This window comes from Euphorbia lathyris, chromosome 1, assembly GCF_963576675.1.
Source record: "Euphorbia lathyris chromosome 1, ddEupLath1.1, whole genome shotgun sequence".
Lineage (NCBI taxonomy): Eukaryota > Viridiplantae > Streptophyta > Magnoliopsida > Malpighiales > Euphorbiaceae > Euphorbia > Euphorbia lathyris.
Window position 1 is genome coordinate 80,141,171 of NC_088910.1, and position 27,958 is coordinate 80,169,128.

The window sequence follows — 27,958 nt, forward strand, 5'->3', positions numbered from 1 at the left end:
TGAAGGAATATGGGGAAATTTGTAAGAATGGTAAATGGAAAAAAATAATTGAAGCATCGACAATTTCCCAATATGAAGAGTTTGTGAGAATAATGAAGGATACTAATGCCAAACGGCCTCGTGTGATACATTACATGGAGATGACATGGTTAGTGCATAAGGAGAAGTTCTGCCGAGCGTGGACGAACAATGTTTATACTTAGGAAACACAACAACATGTAGAGTAGAGAGTGCACATGCACAGTTGAAGCAGTGGTTGAATTCATCTACAGGAGCACTCGATACAGTATGGGCGAAGGTGCACAAAGACATTTTTTCTGTTATTAAATTTAATCTTTTTAATTGTAATAAATAAGTTTTTTAATGTTTTATTGTATATAACCAGATACTCACTTGAGGACTCAAGACGGAGAACTACTACGGTGTTTTACTGTTGATTTCCTTTCAGCTACCTCGACTTACATGTTTCATATCACTGTTTGAGTCTATTGTATGATGAGCAGGTGTGTATGGTCGGATTGAGTGTGGATGTGTTTAGCGATTGTGGGTTTGTGTTGCCTATGACTCATGGTATTCCCTGTGCGTGTGAAATCAAAAAACGTATGGATTCGAATATGCCAATCAGTGTGGACCGCACCCACCCTTTTTGGAGAACTGTTGTTTTTGATGGTCCGAGTGACAACCCAGCTACTATTCCCCTCATTGGTGATGGGTCCGAGGATCACCGGTTTTTTAACTCTCTTATGGAAAAGGTCGACAAGTTAGATCTTGCAATGGTGCGTAGCATATTTGTCTACATTTATAATCAAATTAACCTAGATCAAGCCAGTTACAAAGAACCCAAGGTTAAAGATACAATTAGGGGTAGACCAAGGGAGAGTTCATCGCAATCTGAGTGCATAGGAGTATAGTCAGAGTAGACGTGGTCGTCCTCGGTCTTCTAGTTCGAGGAGTAGTCGTAGTCGAGGCCGAAGCTCATCGTCCTCCGTATATAACAATGAGATGTCGGGTATTTATTATTTTCGTAATAAATAAGTTAAAGCAAATATATTATCACTGACGAAATTTATATATTAATATTTGCAGCCGGATTTAATGCGGATATCAGTGGATACTATTATTTACATAATGTCCAGGGACTCATCATACCATTTATTATAGGATATCTAGATGTTGAATCAGATGGTAACTGTGGATTTTGTATTTTAGTCGACGCCATAACAAGTAATCAGATGGGCAGGAGCGAGGTGTGGTGAGGCCCACTGGACCGGATGACTTATATATTGCTGCCTCTGTTTTGAATGCAGCGATATTCCTTTTTACTGAGCCACGGTTAGGATGTTGTACTATATTGCCGATGCGTTCAGATGATGGAATACTACTAGAGCGAGAAATTGTCATTTGTCATTTGTCATTTGGAGAGTTATCGACATTACATACGTCTTTATTTAAGACCTGGTTTTCCAGTCCCACCCATTCCCGTCCATTGGCATAGATATCGTGATCCGAGTGTTCAACACTTGGACAATATTTATGCTGACATGAGAGCGGATTGGAACAGATTACATTGATGTATATGATTTTATGTGTTTTAATTGACAATATTTAACACTATATGAATCAAACTAGAATAGTTAATTTATTTATCAACTTACATTATTTTTATGTGTTTTAATTTTAATTATAATGTTATTAATTTTAATTAATAGTGGAAAAAATTAATAGGCGGGACATGAGGTTATTATGCCTCACCATCTGGTGAGGCGTACTAGCCATACGCCTCACCATGTGGTGAGGCCGCGTGTCGGGAGAGAAAAAAAATACCACATTCCCTACCCCAACACTTGAAAGGGTATTTTCGTCCTTTTCGGTGAGTAAGGGTAAGAAAAGGTGGCTAAGTATAACAAAACCTTTTTCTTTTGAATTGAAATAGGATATAGAGTCCTTTTATTTCATCAATTTGGTCTCAACCCAAAACCACATCATTTTGGTAAAGGGGTCAAATTAAGAAGTTAGTATGCTATGCAACTAATTAATCAACATCATATAATTCAGTGTCTTCTTATTTATAAGATTGAATGAGGTAGTAAAATTTGTGAATATTTGAAAAGCGATAAGCTATGAAGATATTGGTGGCGTTGACAATTCTATAGTACATAATATGTTAGAAAGTATAGCATGTGATGGAATTTGCTTATAAAAGACTTTTGTTCCATTAAAGTAAGTGTTGCGCCTGTGAGTGATCTCACATGTATGCATTTTTACTTTAAACTTCATTGGACTAATTTGTTCAGACCGTACAAGAAAGAAATTGATGTATCATTCATTCCTATTCCTATTCCATAACAGACAAACATGGACTTCCCATATACTTCCAATTCCAAAATCATATTTATTAATTACTAAGCGATTCAATTATAAAATGCATGTCTTCTTTTCCTTTGCAAGCTTTTTGTATTTTCATACATATATAATTTCGTCAGCTCCTTAACTAATTAAGTAGTAATCTGCTTTTCATACTTAACTAAACTTTCAATGATACTACATGGATGTGCACAACCATAAATCAAAGTTAAAAAAGTATAAGCTTGATGGATGAACATAAATTTTGGAGGGTGTCTTTGTGGACCTCAGACAAAATAAGAAATAAGAATCCTTAGTACCATATTATATGTGCTTAAAAAGTTGTACTTGAAAGTTTAAAATAAAAATTTGACCTATTTTAAGTCTAAAATACCATATTATATACAGTCCCTTTTGAAGTCTGAACAAATATTATAACTATATTTATAATAAAACTTACTCTATATATATACATATATATAAATTGAGTTACTTTTAGCCCCTGGCCTGGATGGTTGCCCTCTTGGCCTATGCCTAGAGCCGGCTCTGGTTTCTTACTCTATTTTAGTGTGACTTGAACATATTAAGGTACTTATAGACTTTTGAAGGCTATTGAATACATGTAATATATGTTGATTGGCAAATATGTATCCATTACATTGGATTTGGTATTCCTCAAACCCAATAGGTCTGTGATTGAGGGGATCGGGTGTGATTGTGCTACAACGACTTGATTTTGGTTCGACCGATATTGATCTCCAGAATCACAATTATTTGAGCGAGTCTTTAGGGTAACTTATCCTTTATAATGATACCACGTGGATTCTGACTCCTAGGTGACAACTCTGAATTCATTGAGGATGTCACATGGATCTATTTATATATATATATGTGTATGGACGTGTGGGTATATAACGTATGTAGAAATTACAGCTAATCACACTCTTCTTGGCCCTTTATCTACCCTTCAATGGTGTTTCCTTGTATTGATGATGAAGCTGATAATTAAGTGCACTATATGTTGTGCTTCTTGTGGTATGAGTAAAGAATGTGCCTTTTCATTGCTAATCTTTTTGGGATACTTAAAAGCGAGCAATTTTCTCAATGATGAATGGTTGGAAGCTGTAAAAGAGGGGAAATGACTGAAGATTCATCAGGGTTTTAATGCCCCAAAGGATTCTGTCCTGATGCGGAGGCTGAAACTGTTTTAAACGTTGCAAAAATACCTGTTGTTGATGAAGAATTTTACGAGAACAGGATTGCTTCTTTCTCATCTGAATTAGAGTTGTTTCAGATATGGAAAAGGTGTACAAGTTGATCGTAGACAACATATTTCCTCCAAATTTAACTTCCATTGCTTATCTCAAATCTCCTGCGGAATCTGTTCTTGTTGATCCTGGATGGAAATGCTTGTTGAATGGAATTGGAGTGCCCGTCATTGTTGAAGCTTTTTATGGAGATGAAATTAGATGTTTCGTGGTTGAACTTGAGCAAATTGGGTAGCTGTTGAATTTGACATTATCATGAATATTTGTTTATCAAGACTGGAGTGGCTAAAGACACGTCATGATTACAAGACACCCTGTAAATCAATTCTATTCAATTTGAACTGGGGACCAATCCTATTGATGATTCATTTTATGGTATCATCATTTATATGTACAAGGATGAATTTAAATTGGAGAAATTTTACAGCACTTCTCTCAATTAATGAAAATCATTTTGAATCACACTACATGGACATGATTGGTCGAAAAAAAACTATATATGCATATGTAGTGAATTCATTGATTGGAAATATTACTCCATATACTCTAAAATTCTCCCTTAAATTGATGGGAGTTCTAACTGATTTTGTAGAATGATTTGATTGGCAATCTAAAGAAGAGCAAGTGGTTGATAACAAATGCTAGTTATAAATTGCCGCAGGAGTGTATCATGTTTGATGCATCATGAGATGATGATTTACACCAACCCTTGATGAAAAGTTTTACTGCGTCATGCAATCGGAAGGCTGGAAAATTAGAGGTTCATGTTCCGGTTCCATTTTCGGGTTCTGTTGGTGATTCGGGAAAGAAAACTAAGATCTATATTCCTCTAAAAAATTAAGGAAATTAAGTAGGTTAAGGGGTGTTTGGTTGTTCCTTTTCATATTTATTTATGTTTGTTTTTTCACTTTAAAATGGAGAGTTTTAGGTGTTTTGTTAGTAACCTTATGTTTGCTTTTACACCTGAAAAGTTGTATTCCGTGTTTGGTTAGTCATTTCATGTTTGCATTTTACACCTGAAAAGCAGTCTTTTACAAAAGTAGAGAATCTCTGTTTTTTGGAAAAACATCATTTTCAAACAGTAAATAGCAACAGCAAAATGTATTCCGTGTTTTGTTAGTAACCTTATGTTTGCCTTTTACACCTGAAAAGTTGTATTCCGTGTTTGGTTAGTCACTTCATGTTTGCATTTTACACCTGAAAATCAGTCTTTTACAAAAGCAAAGAATCTCTGTTTTTTGGAAAAACATCATTTTCAAACAGTAAATAGCAACAGCAAAATGTAACACTAACAGCAACAGCAAACATTTGGTAAAACAAACGGGCGCTAAGTGTGTTGAGAAGGAAGCTCCAAATGTTAGGGATAAACAAATTCCATTTAGTCCTAAGTTTCTTTTTTTTTTTCATTTGATCATCATGTGTTTATTTATTCATAAATTAAACACATGGGGGCAATTGTTTCACCCTTATTTTAATTTGGAATCTCATAATTAATTACTTAATTCGGTCTAAATTATGTAATTTGATGGATTCTACCCGATTAGGTAATTTTACCAAATATTTTGGTTTGAATTTGTAATTATTTTATTAATTACTCTTTCAGTCAAAATTTGTGTAACATTTGAAGTTTTGAACCGATTTGATAATTTACCAAATATTCTGGCTAAAATCTGTAAGTGGCCAATTAAATACAACAACATAAGTAGAAATGACGTAGTGAACATGGGATAGTGGAGGAGAGAAATTGGGAGCAGCCTTACTTTACACTTAGGGAGTATTCTTAGTAGTTACGGAGCTTTCTTGCTGAAAGGTGGAGCATCTTTATTGGGCATAAAAGCTATAACATAATTACATAATTTAACAGCAGAAAAGAGATAGTGGGCATAAAAGCTACAACATAATTATATAATTTGGATAGCAGAAAAGAGATAGTGGAAAAAAGCAGTTGGGAGTAGCCTTGCTTTATTATTAGTGGGTGAGAGGAGTTACGGAGCTTTCTTACTGAAACGTGGAGCATCCTTGCTAGGAAGTTACTGTATAATTTTTACAACATAAATATAGAAATAAGCAGCAAAAAAAAATCCTTCAACTACAATCAACCAAAATCAACTCATCAAATCAAGGTCTCGGCCAATATCAATTTCTAATTTTCAATCCTTAGTTCTACACTTTCCTTTTCAATTCCAAGTTCTACAATTTCAATTACTATATTTGTAATCCTTCGATTTCAACTTCAATTTCAAGTATTCAAGAGTTTATTCTCAATTCGGCATCGTTTATACTAATTAAGTCATTCTTGTTTATGGTTTAAATTTCGAACCTTTAAACTTTTCGTCTTTTAGCTTTACATAATCTTTTGATTTAGAACTCATGTTTCGTATGTTTGTAATTTTTCTACAAAATTACTGGTACGCTCGCACAAATTCTCAAAATAACTGAGATTTTGTAGAAAAATGCCAAAACAATATCAACTTTGACTTCCAATAAAAGATTGTGAAAAAGCTTAAGATTCACAATTAAATCTACATGATTGAGATGAATTAAAATGGAAATGCGCCAAACAAATAATAGAAACAAAGAACATAGTAAAAACCAAACGAAATTGAATTAAGGGTTAATTACAAATAACTACCCTGTGGTTTGACCGATTTGCGATATGGTACCTGTGCTTTTTTTTTGCAAATAGCTCCTCGAGGTTGACACCGTTAACAAAATCAAGGAAACGGCAGTTTGACTGTTAAATCGTAGGGGTTTTTTTGGAAACAAAATTTTTTGACTTTTTTTTTACTTTTTCGTTGACTTTTCTCTCTCTCTCTCTCCTCCTCTCTTTTTCTTCCTCCTCCGTATCGATTTTCTTTCTCTCTTTTCTTTTCTTTTCTTCTTCTTCCTTCATCTTCTCTTCCTTTTTTCTCTTCTTCCCCATTTCTTTTGTTCTTCTTCTTCTTCTTCTTCTTCTTCCCCATTTCTTTTTCTTTTTCTTCTTCTTCCCCGTTCCTTTTTCTTCTTCTTCTTCCTTCTTCCCCATTTCTTCTTCTTCCTTTCTCTTCTTCTTCTTCCTTTCTTCTCTTCTTCCCCATCTTTTTTTTTTATTCTGTAAATTCTGGAATTCTGGAATTCTATTCACTCCATCCATGTAATTGTCTAAATATCCACATATCTGAAGCTTGTGAGATCAGCTCTCTGTCTCGAGAGAAAATATTATTACATGCAAGTTTCTACAGTATTATATCAATCCCTATTCAAAACATATTACTTGACTTAGGATAGTTTTAAGTTTATTAGTTTATTATAATGTTTTGTCTCACTTCATGCTTGTATGAACACTTTATAATCACTTTAAATAAACTTAGGGATTTCCTTTTATTAGACTTATTTAGTTCTTAAAAGTAATTGCCTTTATACAGTTGAAAAATCATATCTTATTAAAACAAATGATATAAAAGAACAATTCATTTACAGCTGGCTTATATCCTAGAACAATTGACTATAGGACACTAAACCCCTACAATTACTCCATGCTCGAGCTCAGCCAACATCTTCCCTTCAACACCCTCCCTAAACCAGTCTTGTTCCGAATAGGAAAAGAAGGTAGAAAAATACTGTTCAGGCAAAACTTTTCTTCACACGGCCTTATTCCCAGCACAATCTCTAAGAACATGGCAGATGGTTTCCGCATGAGCTTTACATCTACTACAAGCATCAGAGTCCACTAAATGTCGTCTTTTTCTTTCAACATTTGTCAGGAGCCTATTCTTAGCACAAAGCCAAAGGAAACTCCTAATACGAGGATTTCAGACGTTCTGAAATTTTTAGATAGAATTCTGGAAATTTCAGAATTTAAAAAAATTAGAAGAAGAAGAAGAAGAAGAGAGGAGAGGATGAAGAAGAAAAGAGGAGACGGGGAAGAAGAAGAAGAAGAAGTAAAAAAATAAAAAAAAAATTGGTTTTCCCCATTTTACCCTTTGCCACGTCATCCAAACTAACGGTGTTAAGCCATTTTTCATTTTTCGGGTAACGGCGTATAACACAGTCCTTTTTTTTATAAAAACAAACCACAAGGTTTTTTTTTGAAATACATGAAACCACATGGGATTTTTTTTTGAAATTTACCCTATAAAATATGAGTTTTTTATAATTGTTTTATTATTATAAATATATTTACTTTATTATATATTTATTTTTTAATTTGTACTTTTTTATTTTTTATATATATTATATTGAAAACAGTGTCAAAAAATAATAACGTTTTTAATAATAATAGAGACATTATTATTCATCAGTCAAAATAAGGTTGGTTAACCTTATTTCTGACCCTTGATAAGGCCGGTCAGCTTTATCACATATGGGGTATATGATGATGTGTTGTTTGTCTAGCATGTGCCAACTGTAGCTTTGGGATTTTTGGCAATAAGTCTGATTAGCCTTAATTGACAGATTCAAAGTTTGACTTTTTTTCTCAAGCTTTGACTTCAAATTTCAAATACTGAAATTCATCGAATCAAACCTAAAGCGCATATTTAACATGGTTACATCATTAAGGTCATAAATATTTATGCTCACACCATGTTTTCTCGTTAGGCTACAGTGATATACTCATGTAGCAGTGAGAAAACTTGTATTTCCTTGTCTTCTATATAAGTTGAGTATGTTTGATACTCATTTTGTAATATAAGTGGTAGTATGGTGTTGAGCGATTTCCGCAAGTGCATGGTTTCGCTTGTAGTAATAAAAAGATATTGATCCCACAGGGAACATTTTTCAACAAAAACTTATTTAAATGTAGTTTAAATACGACTTAAGGTTTATAAAAATAGATAATCGTTATTTGAAATTGGTTTTGAGACTGATTGAATAAGAATTAGGTTAGAATGTATGAAGAATGTTTTACAAAACAAAAACGTTTAGTGTTTAAAATAAGAGAATAATTGTATTCGTTTGCATTAAGCAAAGAAAACAACTTTAAACTTTGTATAAATTATAAAAGTGTAATAATGTAAATTCCTTCAATTAAAAGGCTTTTAACCGCAGACAATCCTCCTACGGTCGGGTTAGATTGCTACCTTAACCAAATTAACACTTATTTCCGATAATCCGACTTAACGATAATATCGTCCTTAAGAATAAATTTGCCTAAGTGTTCAACAAAGTTTCCTTGTAAAGATATTGAATTTAACTACGTTTTAATGAAAACACCAGAACTCACTTCGGATCTTTTACCAAAGTGCTACATAATATTATATTGAATTGAATGAACTTTATTAGATGAAATGTGAATTTGATACAAGTTTATAGAGAATAAAAAGCATGGAAGCATTCAAGAGGACATAGTGAGTCCGGGTTGTCAATCCTTCCTCAAAGCTCGTTAGAGTTTGTCAGGCTCCAGGGTCGAATCCGCTACTTAATCTTCTCGGTGAATCTTCGGAATAGAGATGGTTCTTCTACTACCAAAATGTAAACTAATCTTCGAACATATCTTAATCTAAATTTAAATGCTACTGTGTTTGTAATTAATTAATAAACAATGTGTGTACATCATATCGTTTTTACAAAATCGAACTTGCTACATTGAATCATTTTTTACTCAGAATTTCTGCATAAATTCTGTACTAAATCTTAATTATCTAACTCTCCCTGAACTCTAAAATCAACTCTTTATTTATAGATGTTGAAGAGTCGTGTTTAGGGATCGTGTCCGCTGCGAAGAGACATTTCTATCCACTCGAACGGACGCATTTCTTTGTAATTGAACATGTGAAGATAGTGCTGCCAGAAATCTGATGTTACTGAGAATGGAAAATCTCTATCGAGATTGGGGGGGTAAGTTTTGGTCTTCAAAAACGGAAGAGAGGGACGCTGGATTTTAGCGTGTAACGACCGAGATTAGGGAATCTCGATCGTGGCATGGGTGTTTATTCCCGTCTCCATTTTCGTTTCCCGTCGTCGTTTCGGTGTGTTTGATTTTCTTCATCTTTGACTCTTTTTATAGGGGTTTTCCTTCGTTTCTGACCTTTTTCGCTCCTATTTGGATTTTACCAAATATTTAGGTACCTTGCATGAAAGAAACATATTCGGACGTAAAAGTACTCTAAATAGATATAAACATCACAAATTCGTAACAAAACTGATGTAAATATTAATGATATTTTAGGTATATTTTGGGCTTAACAAATCTCCACACTTAATCTTTTGCTAGTCCCGAGCAAAATTTCACTGAATTTATCCTTTAACTAATCTCTTTATAAAAATAAAACATATATCTTAGTATTCCTTTTTTTAAATTAGATAAGCCGAAAAGATTAACTTCGCATGGCAAATTTATACGCAAAATATCAAACTAACTTAGTATAAAGGCGATATATCATTCGTCTTGTATTTCCAATTTTAAATTGAAGTATTCGGGACGATATAAGAACGCATGTTATTGAGTCTTTCGTCTCAAGGCATTTCAAAGCACAAAATTTCCTCTCCCAAACCTAAACTATTATATGAAATATATATAAATAAATAAGCACTTAGGTTAATTTATTTGCTTAGTTACGCCCGAGATAAGGGTGGTCTCGATCGTAACTTTATATGCATTTATTTGTGTTTGCTTAAGAGGTACCGACCATGCCATGGGTGGACGCAATCGTTACTTTAAACTTAAACACGCTTAATTTTAACGTTCCTTCCATACCTCGATTGTGATAAGGTTGGTCTCAATCGTGGCCAAAAGTACCGTTTACTTAATTTTCTTCCCTTTCATACCTCGATTGTGATAAGGTTGGTCTCAATCATGGCCAAAAGTTAAGAATACGACTAATTGATTTAACACGAATTATAAAATTAAAATTGTAAATTTGGAAAAAGAAAGATAGCACATTCATCCTATATTGACTTAAAATTCAACTTGTATTATGGCTAAAGTTTCCTTAAAAACTTCAATTAGTATTAATGTAAGACGAAAATCAAACCGGGCTAAAAATAGTTAGTTCAAGTTAATGCCTATAAACCTAATTGAAAATTTAAAATAAGATTTATTATAACATGAATTGCATGATATAAAATAGAGATTGAAAAATAGAATTTTTACTTAAATACATTTACTAGAGACGTTTGTACTTAAAATCGTATCGGAGATTTGTGAAAAATTTGAAAATATAGTCCGTATAGAAATGTTATTTCTATCGATAAAGATGACCTAAAAATAATCATAAGTTAAAATATTTTTTAAACATATGAAAATGTAAAGTTATGAAAAATAATGTTTATGAAATAATATCATTTTTGAAAAATGTTGCCAAATGTGTTGCATTAGTATGAAACAATTGTTGCATTTTGTAAATGTTGCAAAAAAAATGGATGTCCTTTTATCTTTATTCGTTACATTTATTCGTACTAAAATAAAACGATATATGTAATATCTCCTCCCACACTTAATTTGGATCATGTCCTCATTGGTGCAAAAATTGATAAAACACGAAAAATATTTGACGAAAATAAAGCATACGAATTAAAGATAGTAAAATTATGAAATAAATTCATCCATCACAAAACTTAAAATAAAAGCATCCAACATAGAAAGAAATTGAAATTGTACGAAGCATAAGAAAAATAAATTGTACCAAGCTTAAATTAAAACAACATAATAGATAATAAGGAAAATATAAAACCTAAGAATGAGTTGGTGAATCCGGTTGAGTGGGTGAGGTTTCAATATTTTGGCGATGGAAGAATGAAAACAACCGACGCCTTGTGGACTTGTTCTCCCTTCGCAATGTAGCAATATTAGTGTCCACTTCGGTGACTCGGGAACTCAATTCATTGTTGCTCTCAACCATGTCGTCTAATCGCAAATTCAATTGCCGATTATGTGCATTCATTTGGTTCCAAATCCTCCTCAAATCAATAGGATCATCATCATTAGGTGCTTGTGCATGTGGTGGTGCTTATGGTGCATCATGCGCCGCTTCCTCTTCCGCTTCCTCCTCACCGCCTTCGTCGGTACCTACATGTTGAGAACTCGAGGCTCCTCCTCCCGTATTACCACTAAGATGGGCAATTAGTGACTCGTATGAAACAAAAACGGGAGGACCAAAACTAAGCAATAAGTTGGCTCGGTTAAGGGCTGCAATGTCCAAAAGAGGTATATAGCCATGGTAGGAGGTAATATCAAAATCCGTTAATTCCCCACGTGCACCCATCACTAAGCCGGTAATAAAATTTCCTAAGGGCACTTGCTTAGTGTGTGACTTGGAAGCACGATATAGATTATCAAAAAGCATTCCGATGCTATCAACACGAAGACCTTTCAACAAGCAATCGAGAACAAATAAATCCCAAACTTGAACTTTGGAACTTTCAACTCTCCCAAACAACGAAAAACTTAAGAATTTGTGAAAATAAAACACACAATTGTCTCTAATAAACTTGCTTGAAGTGTTTTTGGGCGAAAAATACTCTTGGCCCGAAAGTGCATGCCAAATTGTGTTAGAATCAACTTCCCTAGGCTTATCAACAAAACCACTCGTTGGAAACCCGAAAATATTCCCCATCGCCTCGTAATCAATAGTATAGGTGACAATATTATTCCTAAAGGTGATGAATTTCTTCCTCTTATCATATTGCAATGTAAACAAAAATTCTATGATAAATTCATCATTGTGAGGAAATTTCATAGAAGCAAATGTATTCCAACCTAGAGTATCAAGGAATGCATTAACCCGAGTAAAGAAAGATAACTCTCTTACCGAATCAAAATGTAGAAAAGGCATATCTACATACTCCATCTTTGTCCCGAAAAAGTGAGTAAATCTTTGGCCTTCTTCCTCGGATGCAATATCGAAATATGCACCATAACGGACACGAAGACGATTGGCTTCAGTGACCTTAGGCTTGTGGTCGGAAACTTTGGTCCTAGGCATGATGTTGGTTTGGTGTTTGAGAAAATAGAAGAAGAGAAATTAGAGAGAAAAGCAAAAGCTTAAGAGGGTTTGAGTAATGAATGGTAATGGTGAATGAGTGAAAGAGAGAAGGTAGAGTGAAAGGGTAATTGATTGTGAATAGGGATAGGATTAATTGGGAAGAGTAAAAGGTAGTGTATTGGGAAGAGTTTAGGGAGTTTAATTGGGTAAAATTGGAGGTGATTTGATATTTGTGTAGGGGGTAGATATATATAGGGTTGAATATAGGTAGGTAGAGTTAGTATAGGAATAGGAATAGACCAAAAAATTGTGCAAAATTCGGAAAGCCCCACCCATACAGGTCGCGACATGGCAATTTCTAGAGTGTTTCTCCAGAAATTTGACGTTTCTCGCTGATCTTACCGAGATTCTATAATCTCGGTCGAGATTCGGCACCTGGTTACTGAATTTCGGGCGTATTAACTCTATTTTGTGCAATTTCCTAAGTAAATATGTCATGTAATTAAGTAAATGTGTACCTGAACTTAAAAACACAAATTTAAGCATTAAATACAAGGAAACCCAAAGGTTTATCCTTATTAAATGTGAATAATGAAACATTAAATGCCTTAATTAGAGTTAATGAACAATTAATGGGAATTTAATTCATATAAGTTAAATGAATCATCTAAAAGGTAATGAATGTAAGTTCACGTAAGTATTAATTCATTTTTTAAAACCATAAACATTTAAACTTAATCAAATTAATTAAATTGGATACAGATTCATAGAAAAAGTTATATGTTTTCATTCTATAAATTCATACTGATATATGTAATAAGTAACATAGTATAAGTTCATATAAGTTTATAATAAAAACAAACTTAATGATTGCATTAAAAATGAAAACTTATTATTATGTGCAATAGTTAACAATGATTATTACTTATTAGCATTAAATTGATTCATACATATTCATGTGAAAACAGTGTATAAATCTGAACAGACATAAACCAGAATGAAAAATTAAAATTATGAAACAAAAAGAACATTTATTGCATAACACATATTTACATAAATAAATAATAACATATGTGCAAGGAAAGGAAAAAAAACAAACCTATATACAAAAACAAATAAATGAAAAATAAAACAAATCCAACTAAACTAAAAACTCATCCCGTTGAATTGGGATTCGCATGGCCCAATAACGCTCAATCTTCGCTTGCACGAAGATCTGTCTCTCTTCCGCAGAAAGAAATCGTGGGCCAACCCTAAAAATACGCTTCACGAGGCCTTCACTTTCCAAAAATTCATAATCCATCATTGGAAAGGGTTCAGCATCAGTCCAAGGAATAGAACTTGCTCCTTTGGCCCCGAGAATTATTCCACAAAATTGCTTACCTTCTCTTTGAAAAATTGAAGTCCTGAATCTCAACTGTGATTCCTGAAATCTCAACCGAGATTCCTGATTTTCCTCCAATTTACATTAATTACCTAAAAACTAATTAAAAACATGACTTAAATGTATTTTTATGCATTTTAAACTTGATATACACTTATCTAAAACTTTAAAAAAAAATTGTAAAAATAAATAAACAAAATTAAATTAAAAATAAATGCTAAACTTAAAACTAAATAAAAGCTAAACAAAGAAAATGTATGAAAATTAACGAATTAATCTTCATTAAAAAATTTCACAAACTCAATTTCCTTAATTGGAGCGTTTTCATAATAAATTTTGCATCTGTTACCATTAACTTTAAAACGAACTCTATTAGGTCCTTCAAGTTCTAAGGATCCATAGTCGAAAGTTTTAACGACTAAAAATGGTCCTGACCACCTAAATTTAAGCTTACCTGGAAATAACCTGAGTCGCGAATTAAATAACAAGACCTTATCTCCAACATTAAAGCTTTTGACTTTAATTTTGGCATCGTGCCATTTTTTCACTTTCTCTTTATATATTTTTGCATTCTCATAAGATAAATGACGTAATTCATCCAACTCGTTTAAGTCAAATAAACATTTCTTACCTGCTTGTTGTAAATCATAATTAAGTGCTCTAATAGCCCAATAAGCTTTATGTTCTAATTCTACTGGTAAATGACAAGCTTTTCCATACACAAGTCGGTACGGTGTCATTCCTATAGGTGTTTTGAATGCAGTACGGTATGCCCATAACGCATTGTTAAGTTTACAAGACCAGTCTCGTCTCGAAGACGAAGTTGTTTTCTCTAATATCCACTTGAGTTCCCTATTTGATATCTCTGCTTGACCATGCGATTGAGGATGGTATGGCTTAGATACGCGGTGGTGTACTCCATATTTTCTCATAAGCGATAAAAAAACTTTGGTTTATGAAATGGGTGTTGAAACACCTTTCCAACATGATTTTGATTTGACAAAATTATTTAAGTTAATCCATGATTAAGACAATTAAATTTAAGTGCTTTAATTTAATTGTACTAATGCGTTTGTTCAATGTTGAGTATAAGATTTGTTATAAGACAGAACATAATCAGCATTACAACATAGCGCGGGCTGAGTAAAGAATAACTCAGTACGAAAGAAGGAAAGTCTTCTTCAGAACCAAAGCTTACAAATGAAGCTGATCTCAAAAGCTGAGTGAAAAGCAACTCAGCATGAAATAAGAGAAGTCTTCTTCGAAACTATATCTTGCAGAATGAAGCTGACCGTGGAAGCTGAGTGAAAGGCAACTCAGTATCGGAATTGGCAACAATCAAAGACAATGGCTATCAAAGTCAAGTTGAGTGATCTTCAGGACAGCGCGAATGATCCGTTTGCTAAAAGACAAGATCCGACAACTGTCTGCACTAATAATAGAAACCTTGGAATTACGCAAAGAGTCAATTTCGAGATGCATGGGTCAACTGTCCGCTAGCTAAAAGACGAAACATGTACAAGAAGACAAACCTGCGAGAAGAAGACAAGCCTGGCGCCTGCCGAATTCAGACGACAGGATTGGCCTGCAAATCTGAAGCTGACCAGAACAATGTCGGAAGAAAGAGTCGTTTGAATCCAACGGATAATTCCAGATTCAAATCATTTCTGCTTCAGACCTCAACTATAAAAGGACAAGTTCATTCCTGGATCCTTTGCCGATTGTGAAAACAAAAAGAGAAAAAAAGCATACATACAAAAGCACACCAAAACAAGAAAAAGATCTTACACCAAATTTCCATATATGTGTAAAAGCTATAGTGATTTTTGTAATCATCTAAAGTGTTCTTTGTCTGAAAAAGAACAATTTTGTATCAATTGTAAAATTGAGAGAGTGGTGTTGAGTACTCGGTTTTAAGTACTCAGTGGTAGAGAAAATCTAAGTGCTGGGTTATAGCGCTTAGTGGAGTTGAGTAGACGAATAGAGGACGGTACTCTTGCATATTCAACTGCCTTGTAAACGGTTTGTGCTCTACCTTTAAAGAGCTCAGTATTGGATTAAAAAAGCCCAGAGGGATTCTGGGGACTGGACGTAGGCGGAGAGGCCGAACCAGGATAAGTCACGCTGAGTAATTTCTAACTCTCTCTCAATATATATCTGTATGTGTTGCTTGCTATATTTACTCAGTATATAAATTGTTTAAACTGACACTGAGTAAATCAGAGTGCTGAGTTGGAAGCTGACCACAAAAGTGTCATTTCCCAACTCGCAAGTAAAACAGCTCTAGTCAGTATCTGACTAAATCCGTCTTACGCCTCACTCGGTCGTGCTGACCAAAATTGAGTTGTGAAACTCAAAGAATTATATTAAGTCAGCATAATTAAAACGAAAAAGTTATATTAGTTCCTAACCCCCCCCCCCCTTGGAACTAATCACACGGGACCAACAAGTGGTATCAGAGCTTAATAGCTCACTACTCAAAGATATAACTATCTTGAGCTGATCCCGATAAATGGCTGAGAACAGCACTCGTTTCCTTCCAGGGAACCAAACAACACAGATACTCCCTGAGGGACTATCAATTAGTTGGCCTCCCCTATTCTTTGGATCTAATTATACATTGTGGAAGAATAGGATGAAGAACTTTATACATGAGTGCATGGCTTGCAATAGTTCAAGGCCCATATGTGCCTTATAAAACTGTTAACAATGAGAAAGTTGTTAAGAGTGAAACTGAGTGGTCAGAAGATGACCTTAAGAAATTACAAAATAACGCTTCGGCTATCAATATGCTTCACTGTGCTCTAGATGCTGTAGAGTATAATAACATTTTAGGTTGCGAGTCAGCACAGGAGATATGGAAGAAGCTGGAGGTGACCTATGAAGGCATGAGCAAGGTCAAGGAATCTAAGGTAAACCAGCACATGAGACTCTATGAGCTATTCGAGATGAACGAAAATGAAGACATCTCGGAGATGAACTCAAGATTCACAAATATCATAAATGAGAGGCTCGGGAAGAATTTCACCGAAGAGGAACAGGTGAAGAAAATCTTGAGAAGTCTACCCAAGAGCTAGCAAGCTAAGAAAACGGCTGTGGATGAAGCCCAAGACTTGACCACGTATAAGTATGACGAGCTGATCGGATCTCTGCTGACTCATGAGATCTCTATGAAAAACTTCGAAGCAAAAGAAAAGTCAGATGACAAGAAGTAGAAATCTCTTATCATGAAAGCTGACTCAACCGAAGCTGACTCATCAGATGATGAGGAGATGGCCATGTTTACAAGAAAAATGAAGAAGCTGTTCAGAAAGAATGACAGGAACAGCAAGAGGCCATACAAAAGAAGCGACAGGTACAAAGCTGAGTCTAGTGACAACAGATATAAAAAGGACAGCTCCAAGCCTATCACATGCTTCGAGTGCCATCAAACTAGGCACATTAAGTCAAGCTGTCCCAACTTGAAGAAAGAAAATAAGGGAAGACAAAAGGCAATGGTGGCCACATGGAGTGACAGCGATGAGTCAACATCATCTGAAGCTGATGCCACCGAGTCAGCAAACATATGCTTCATGGCCGATGATGCTGCTGACCACACTAAATCTGAGCAAGCTGACCTCTCGGATGATACTGACCAAGAGGAACACTCGAATGAGGTAACATCTCTACTCTTGCTTAGAAATGAAATGGTTAACGCCCTGAGTGATCTCTATACACTGACTAAAAAGTGTAACAAGAAAATAAAGGCACTCAACAGGCGATGTGATGAGATTGAAGAGGTCAAACTCAGTGATCTTCGATATCTTCTATAAGACAACTCAACTTTGCATGACAACATGGAAATCATGCACAAGTTTGTCTCGGAAGTCCAATCAGATTCAAAGAAACTGAGAAAGGATGTCACAACTCTACAGAACCAAATAAAAGGTTCAACTAAAAATAAATCCCACGCTGAGTACTCACGTACAGGTCAGCGTAGACAGTTCACTCAGTGTGACTGTTGTGGGAAAAGAGGACACACAATAGATGTGTGTTGGTATAATAAGCGGACTGTCCAATGCGACTTCTGCAGAAAAAAAGGTCATACCACTAAGGTATGTTGGCATGCTCGGCACAATGGTGCTGACCAAAGACAAAATCACCCTAAAAGGGTAACTCATTGTGACTTCTATGGTAAACAAGGCCACACCATAAATATATGTCGTCACAAATTAAAATATGATATTGCACCTGTCTATGCTAACCAACGAGGACCCAAAAAGAATTGGGTACCTAAAGATGAATAGTTTAAAATGCAGGTGAGCCTGAGATGCGTGGAGAAATCAAAATTGTGGTACATAAATAGCGCATGCTCGAGGCACATGACTGGTGATGAAACTCAGTTCATCACACATGAGCTTAAACGAGGTGGAAACGTGAGCTTTGGAGACAATAAAAATGGTAAGATAGTCGGTTCAGGTACTGTCGGAGGTAACCCTACTATTGAGTCAGTCTCCTTAGTTAAAGGTCTCAAATATAACCTACTGAGCATAGCTCAGATGTGTGATAGCGGTAGAAAGGTTGTATTTGATGCCACTCAGTGTCGGATACTCGAGGGAAAAACAAACAATTTGATTTTAAATGCCCCTCGTGTTGACAATGTATATATGTTGAGTTTAGAAAAACAGTTTTCCAAAAATATATGCTTAGTATCTAAAGAGGACAACTCCTGGCTAGGGCATAAGAGACTTGGTCATGTAAGCATGGACCTCCTTGCCAAATTAGCTAGAAAGCAACTAGTTGAGGGATTGCCCAAATTGAAATTTGAAAAGGATCAATTATGTAATGCCAGTCAGCAAGGTAAATGATAAGTGTCCAAAATGGCAAGTTTATTATGTTTTTTTTTTGTGAATATTTCATCATTATTTGTGTCATTTTGGGACCATTTTACTTGTTTTGTTGCATAAGTGCTTTTAGGGATCAAATTGGAGAAAAGAAGGCTTGGAAGGCTGTTTTGGACCTTTTTCACTCGAAGTTCAAACTTTGCGGACGCAACTGGTCTAGTCTTTCCCAAGACTAAGAGGGTCGACTTATTCAAACCGCCAACTCAGCAGAATCAGAAACCAACTTATCTCTGCAGTTTCAACAGCATATTTTGAACGAAGGAAATCCCTGAAATCAAGGGAGGAGTCCAGAAGATTGGGATTTTTGAGTTAACATTATAAAAGAAACCACCCATTGTTTGGAGGAGATACTTTTAGATGGGATTAGACAATTTACTTTCCTTGTTAAGTTTTTAGAAGTTTTCAGCACAATTTCTTATTTCTCTTTACGTTCATCATTTTTACTTTTGTAAGCTATCATAGTCGATTCATGACTATGCGTGGCTAATTTCCTCATTCGATTAAGGGATTAATCAAAGGCTACCGTTATTTCCAATTGTGAGATCGTTGTTCTTAATTTCAGTCATCTAATTCAGTTTGATCTGTTTACACTTTTATCAATCTATAAAATCAGACCTTCAATGGAAGTTTAGGCTGTAGTTCAGCCGAGCTTCATCCTTTTCATTCGTTGAAACAACGTTAGGGTATAGGATTCGTAATCATCTGAAACCCTAACTATAATCAAGCGTATGAATGTGTAACTTGGTTTGAATCGGAATCGCTAAGAATCCGGTTAACTTAGGTTGGGTCCTTTTAACCCCTAATGCTTTCGACAGATTAAATTCTAAGCGCTAAGCTAGAACTGTTTGCCGAATAGGAATTTATCTTTAGGCGCTCTAGGATTAGCTTTACAATTAAGAAAGGATTAGGTCGGGAATGAGTAAGGAACGACTATAACCAATCCAGATCACGATAATTAAAGATGTTTTCTCACTTTCAGTGATCAATAGGAAATAATGGACGTGCCTGCAGATATCCCTTGATCGGAATTTTCTCATATTGACACAAGATTTAATTCCTATTTAATTCTACAGAATTTCATTCCAAAATAACTACCAAACCATCAATTCCCCCCCCCCCAATTTACATTTACTAGATTTAGTCGTAATACGAAAAATAATCGGTATTAATCCTTAGGGTATGATCTTTGCTTACCACTTCTACAAATTAGTAGTTGGTTTGTAATAATAATTTATTTGCTGGATTCGACACCCAACAAATTTTGGCGCCGTTGCCGGGGATTAATCTAACTTGATTGTCTTTTCGTATATGAGCAGGTATGCACCTTCTAAACAACTCCTTTTCGACTCAGAAATAGAGTTATTGGTAAGAAGAATTCGCAAAGAAGTGAGGTTACAAAAGTCACGAGCAATTGGAATTCAAAGTTTCAGCGAAGAAGAAGAGGAAGTTTCAGGCGAAAGTAGTGAGATACCTGAAACTGAAACTGAAACAATGGCGACCCTCAGACAACTACACGCCCCTCAAGCTGATCAGCAACCTTTATGTGTAACATATCCAAATCTGGACGCAGCATTCGAACTTAAATCGGGACTGATTCACTATTTACCCAAATTCCACGGGATGGAGAGTGAAAATCCACACAATCATCTGAAGGAATTCCACGCTGTCTGTTCAGGTATGAGCCCACAAGGGATTACTGAGGAACAAGTTAAATTGAGAGCTTTTCCTTTCTCTTTGCAGGATGCCGCCAAAGATTGGTTTCTCAATCTACCTTCCGGATCCATCACGACATGGGTAGAAATGACCCAAGCATTTCTGGAAAAATATTTCCCAGCCTCACGAGCAGCAATGATCCGTAGAGAAATCAGCGGTATCAAACAAAAGGACATAGAAACGCTCCATGATTATTGGGAGAGATTTAAAAGACTTTGTGCAAGCTTCCCACAACACGGGATAACTGAACATTCTCTCATTCAATATTTTTATGAGGGAATGTTGAGCATGGAAAGAAGAATGGTTGACGCTGCTAGTGGGGGGAACCTCATAGATAAAACTCCGGCAGCAGCTAAAGAACTGATCCGGAGCATGGCAGCGACATCACAACAATTCGGAAAACAACAAGAGGGCTCGAGGAAAGCACATGAGGTAAATACTTCAGCAATCGAAGAAAAACTTAATTCTCTGACCTCTCTTGTTCAAAATTTGGTTCTAGGAACAACCGTACAGGTAAAGGCATGTGGGATATGCGCGCTGGCCGGACATGCTATGGACGAGTGCCCTACGCTGCAAGAGGACACTCCGGAACAGATTAATGCTGCTCTCGGGTATTAAGGACAGTCCCAGCGGAGGTATGACCCATACTCAAACACGTACAATCCTGGATTGCGTGATCACCCGAACCTGAGTTATAAATAGCAAAACAATGTCCTCCAACCGAATCCCCCACAACAGTACCATCGGCCTCAACAATACAGACCCCCTCAGTCCGACCCTAACCCAGGTATGGCATCTAGTTCTAATGATCAATCTGTCATTGCTAACTTGGTAAAATTTCAGGAAGAACAAAGCAAGGTTAACGCCAGTCTTCAAGCGAACCTACAGAACTTAGAAAAGCAGATGGGTCAAATTGCAACCTCGCTAAGTGCAATCCAGACACAAGGGAAGCTGCCTTCACAAACTGAAACAAACCCCAGACAAAACGCAAGTGCAGTCACATTGCGCAGTGGTAAGGACTTGGTCTTGCCCAAGACTAAACCACCCTGCGTCCAGCAGCAAGCCGCTGCGAAAGAAAACGAGGTGACTGGAAAAGAGACTGATAGCTCCATGAATGACAGACCCCCAGAAAAAGGAGTTGAGGACCAGGACCCACCTTTGGTGATTAGACCACCGTTTCCTAGTCGTCTAGCCAAGTCAAAGAGAGAAAAGGAAGAAAGGGACATCTTCGAAACCTTTCGAAAGGTGGAGGAAACATGCCTTTACTTGATGCAATTAAGCAAATACCTCGATATGCAAAGTTTTTGAAAGAATTATGTGTAAATAAGACTAAGCTAGCCGGACATGAGAAGGTAGTTGTAGGAGAAAATGTCTCTGCCGTTTTACAAAGAAAAATCCCCCAAAAATGCAAAGATAAGGGTATGTTTGCTATTTCATGTTTAATCGGTAATACCAGTATCAAGAGGGCAATGTGCGATTTAGGCGCAACAATTAATGTCATGCCTATGTCTATTTACTCTGCTTTAAATGCTGGTCCACTAACAGAAACGGGTGTAGTGATACAACTTGCAAATAGGGCTTTGGTTTACCCAAAGGGTGTTTTAGAGGATGTTTTAGTACAGGTCAATGATTTAGTTTTTCCAGCCGATTTTTATGTGTTAGATATGCAAAATGACGACAATACCTTGGAATCTTCTGAGATATTGCTTGGAAGACCCTTTCTAACCACGACGAGAACAAAAATCGAAGTCCATAAGGGCGTACTGACCATGGAATTTGATGGAAAGGTTGTCCAATTTAATGTATATAATGCCATGAAATACCCAACTGATGTATCGTCTGTATGTGGAATTGACATAATTGAACCTGTGACCCGAAATGTGTTTAACATGAGTGGAAAAGATAAGTTGCAGGTAGCGCTAAGCGAAAGCCTGACCGCGGACAGCGAATACATGGAGGAAAGCATAAAAGAAATCGTCGAAGCCTTGGAAAAATCTGACCAGCAGGTAGGAAGTGTTATTCATATTCAGAAGATTAAAGCTAATCAACGCCCTTTACCATCTATTGTGCAGGCACCTGAATTGGAGCTAAAAGAACTGCCCAAACACCTGAAATATGCCTATTTGGGGGCTGAAGAGACATTGCCGGTAATAATTTCGAACGAGCTAAGTCCAAACGAAGAAGGACAGCTGATTGAAGTGTTGCGGCAACATAAAAAGGCTATAGGGTGGACAATAGCTGATATGGAAGGGCTGAGCCCGTCAACGTGTATGCATAAGATTCATCTTGAAGAAGGAGCAACACCAAAACGTGAGGCCCAGCGGCGATTGAACCCTCCCATGATGGAAGTAGTAAAGAAAGAAGTCCAAAAGATGTTAGATGCAAACGTAATATTTGCAATTTTGGACAGTAGATGGGTAAGCCCGGTCTATATGGTGGCAAAGAAAACCGGGATTACAGTAGTTCAAAATGAGAAGGGATAGATGGTCCCAACTCGTGTCCAAAACGGATGGCGCGTCTGTATCGACTACAGGAAGTTAAATGCCTCTACAAGAAAAGATCACTTCCCGCTCCCCTTTATTGATCAGATGTTAGAGAGGTTGGCCGGGAAGAAATTTTATTGCAACATGGATGGTTATTCAGGTTTTTACCAAATTCTGATGGCACCCGAAGATCAGGAAAAAACGACGTTCACATGTCCTTTCGGCACATTTGCCTACCGACGAATGTCGTTCGGATTATGTAACGCACCAGCGACCTTCCAACGATGTATGGTACGTATCTTTTCTGATTATGTCGAGCAAATCATCGAGGTATTTATGGATGATTTCACTGTTTACGGTGATTCCTTTAATGAATGCCTAATTAACCTTGGTAAAATACTGAAGCGATGCTTAAAGTTTAATCTAGTCCTGAATTACGAGAAGTGTCATTTCATGGTAAAACAAAGTATAATTCTAGGACATGTGGTTTCAGCTAGAGGCATTGAGGTAGATAGAGCAAAAATAGATGTAATTCAGTCTTTACCTTACCCCGGAAGTGTCCGGGAAGTCCGTTCTTTTCTTGGCCATGCAGGTTTTTACCGGCGTTTCATAAAAGACTTCTCCAAGATAACACATCCCATGTGCAAATTGCTGCAAAAAGAGGTCGCATTTGAGTTCGATCAGACTTGTAAGGATGCATTTGATGAATTGAAAGAAAAGCTAGTGTCAGCACCTATCATCCAACCACCAAATTGGAATTACCCCTTCGAGATCATGTGCGACGCTAGAAACTACGCAGTCGGCGCTGTTCTCGAACAGCGGATGGATAAGCTACCTCATGTTATCTATTATGCATCAAGAACGCTTGACAGTGCACAAAGCAACTATTCGACCACTGAAAGAGAACTTTTAGCTATTGTCTTTGCTTTAGAGAAATTCCGTTCCTATTTACTCGGTACTAAAGCTATTGTATTTTCTGACCATGCAGCGTTGCGGTATCTAATAAAGAAGAAAGATGTGAAACCTCGCCTAATTCGGTGGATACTTCTGCTACAGGAGTTCGACCTTGAAATTCGCGACAAAAAATGATCTGAAAATTTGGTGACAGATCACCTTAGCCGACTTCTCTCACCGGACAATGACAATGGAGAGCTCAAAGACGAATTTCCCGACGAACACTTGTTTAGCATCATTACAATTGAACCTTAGAATGCTGACTTGGTAAATTATATGGTTGCAGGGGTGATGCCAGAAGAGTTTAGTCGAAACGAAAAAGACAAACTAAGGAAGGAAGCCAAATATTACATCTGGGACGAACCATATTTGTGGAAACACTGTTCTGATCAGATGATTCGGCGATGCATTCCAGAGACCGAAGTCGAGTCTATACTCCAGTTCAGCCATTCAAGCTCGTGCAGTGGCCACTTTGGCCCGAAGCGAACGGCACGAAAAGTACTCGATTGTGGTTTGTTTTGGCCCAACATTTTTCGTGATTCATACTTATTTTTCAAATCTTGTGCCAATTGTCAAAGAACTGGAAATTTAAGCCAGCGAAGTCAAATGCCACTTACGTCAATTTTAACTTGCGAAATCTTCGACGTATGGGGCATTGATTTTATGGGCCCATTTCCAAATTCTTTTGGCTATCTTTACATTTTATTGGCAGTTGATTATGTCTCGAAGTGGGTGGAAGCCATTGCCACCAAGACTGATGATGCTCAAACAGTTGTTAAGTTCTTGCAGGGAAACATATTTAGCAGGTTTGGCATGCCCAGGGTGTTAATCAGTGACAGAGGGACTCATTTCTGCAATCGGATAATGGTATCCCTACTTAAAAAGTATGGAGTCAATCATCGCATATCCACAGCTTATCACCCATAGACCAATGGTCAGGCTGAAGTTTCGAACCATGAAATTAAGTCCATCCTTGAGAAGACGGTGAATTTCACAAGAAAAGATTGGAGCGTCAGACTTGAGGACGCCCTGTGGGCATACAGGACAGCGTACAAAACCCCAATTGGGATGTCTCCCTACCGAATGGTTTACGGGAAATCATGTCATCTCCCTGTGGAATTGGAGCATAGGGCATTCTGGGCAGTTAAAAAATGCAATATGGCCTATGATGAAGCAGGTGAAGAGAGGAAACTACAGCTACAGGAGTTGGAGGAGCTTAGAACCGAAGCCTATGAGAGTTCAAGAATCTATAATCAGAAGTCGAAAAACTACCACGACAGCCTACTCACACGAAAGCAGTTCCAAGTCGGGCAAAAAGTCCTTTTGTACCATTCTCGACTCAAGATTTTCGCGGGAAAATTACGCACTAAGTGGATTGGTCCTTTCGTGGTAAAACGTGTGTTCTTACATGGTGCAGTGGAAATTGAAAGCTTGAAAAATGATAAATGTTTCAAAGTAAATGGGCATCGCCTTAAGCCGTTCTACGAGGGATTCCAAGCCTAGGGGACTGAAGAAGTTTGCCTTGAATTGCCCAAAGACTGAATACTGAAGTTCAGTTACGTCTAGCTCCAGACATAAAATAGCAGCGCTACAGGGAGGCAGCCCTGAAGCTACTCTTGCCCAAGACTAGTCACTCTTTTCATATATGTTTTTCTTACTGTTTTTATTTTTCAACTAATTTAACTAACTTCATCCCCCTCCTTGGATAATTTCTGGGTTTCATGTTGTTAATTGCAGGTACAAGTATTGGTTTTTATGGAGTTGGGCTAAGGAAGGAACAAAAGAATAGTGGGCCTAAGAAGGGTTAATTTTTTAAGGGTAAAAGGTTTTTACCTTTACTTAACTCAACTTCAACCTACCCTCTTTAATTTCAAAACCCTTTTCCCCCTAAAACCTCTCCCACTTCACCGAAACACTCAAACACTCAACCATTTCGTCTCCCTCCCCAAACCCTTCCATGGACGGATATTTCAGTGACGTCCCCAGGCGGAGCCGCTACCATCAACATCCATCCCCTCCCCGCCAGTACCGCACAGACGCTGAATCTCCTTCACCGCCGGTGAAACTTCGCCGATACTCAAGGAAGGAGAAAGGTAAGGCCCCGATGGTAGCCCAACCTCCTACACCCAAGGAACCCTCCGACAACCAGTCGCCACCTCCAACAGGTTCGGCGCCACCTTCCCCATACCGGTTCCACTCTCCTTCCGCCTCCGAGATAGCCGCAATGTTAGTGCGGATTCAAGAAACCGCTTCCGATGACGACACACCAGAGACGGACCACCAACCACCACCTCCTGTAAGTTCGCCGCCCTCTCAATCACCAGCGGCCCACCAATCCTCGCCCCCTACTGGCTCAAGCTCACCCCCACCCACGGCGAACATCCACTCGCCAATCCCAGCAGGTTCACCGCCCCCCTCACCTATGGCGGAACCCCATTCACCACTCCCTACAGGACCGGCACTCTCACCTCAGGTATCTGACCACCGCCCTCCACCACCAAAAATTCAGAGGAAGAGAAAACCCCCACCGTCCAGGAAACCGGCCCTGTTTCGGAGGTCCCGGCGACTTGCCCCTCCTCCTCCTCCTCCTCCGAAGAGGACCATCTCCATTGAACTCTCCGAGTCGAGCTCTACCGACTGTATGGAAACCGATTCTAGCTCACACCACAACTCCTTCGAGCAGGCGGAATCGGAGGATTCAGACACTCACAGTGATCAACTCGAGCAGGCCGCAGCTCCCACTTGCTCCACCCGACCGAGGAAAATGACCCGGGCCCGTCTAGAGAAGGGACCACAATGATCCAAACCCATAGTCATCGACACCGAGATGACCTTCGACTTGCCGGCGCATCAACAGAGGTACAATTCTTTGAAACTTAAAACTTTTGTAGCGGGTCGTTGGTTGCATGAGCCCACTTTAGTTGCTCTAAATATCCGGTCTGATATGCATGATTTGATGGATAACATTGGCTGGAAGCCATTTTTGCTGTTAAATTATCTCGTTTATAACTGTCTGATGCATGAGTTCTTTAGCACATTCACTGTGGATAAGAAGAAAATGAAGAAATCACAGGCCTCATGCATTCAATTTCAATTGTGTGATAAATTGCATAATCTGTCTATAGCTGAGTTTAATGTTGCTTTGGGCCTGTTTGATAAAGAATTTTGCTACACTGATGCATATTCCAACATGCTTTGTGATTATCCTGCTGAGTTTAATACCGTGAGTGTCTACTCTGAGTTAACTGGTTTGGCTAACACTGTTTTTAGCCCCTCAAAGTCTAAAGCCAATTTAATTTTGAGTGAACCTTTACGTTTCATGCATCGATTTTTGGCTATTAACTACTCAGCTAGGAATGAGGACCCAACCGTCGTGTCAAAACAGGAATTGTTTTTCCTATGGTGCATGGTAACTGAAAGAAAAGTCAATTTAGGCTATTGGCTAGCCTTAAAATTTTCTGAAATGATGAAAAAGGTAGCTAAATTTCACTTAGGGCATATCATCACTTGCTTAGCTGTTAACCTATGTGAACTTGATGTGGATGAGTCCCCTTTGCATGTTGATTGTCGTATGCTACCTTTTGATTTGCAATTGTTAAAAGCCATGAAGCTAATCCGGACCGAGGAAGGAGGTTCTGTTTCTTTTATCCCTACAGGAGACTTACCCCCCCCCCCCCAAGAAGGATAGATCCCCAGGAAATTTGCGTCTTCAGCCGCACCTCCTCTAGAACAGGGATAGACTTCAGCTCCCAACCAGCAACATGATGACCCAGCCGAGCAACTAGCCTCCTTGGCAGCCATTGTTGGCACTATGGCAGAGACCATTCAAAAAATTTACCAGAATCAGGCGGCCTAGTTCAAGGAAGTTGGATTCACTCCTCCGCATCCCTTCGCTCCTTGATTCAGTTGTTACACGCCTCCACAGGGCAGTTATTCTTACACTTTCCCCTTTTCCATTTTCACTGCTGCCCTTGGTTCTTTACACTTCCGCTCTATACATCGAGACGATGCATGATAATAGTGGGGG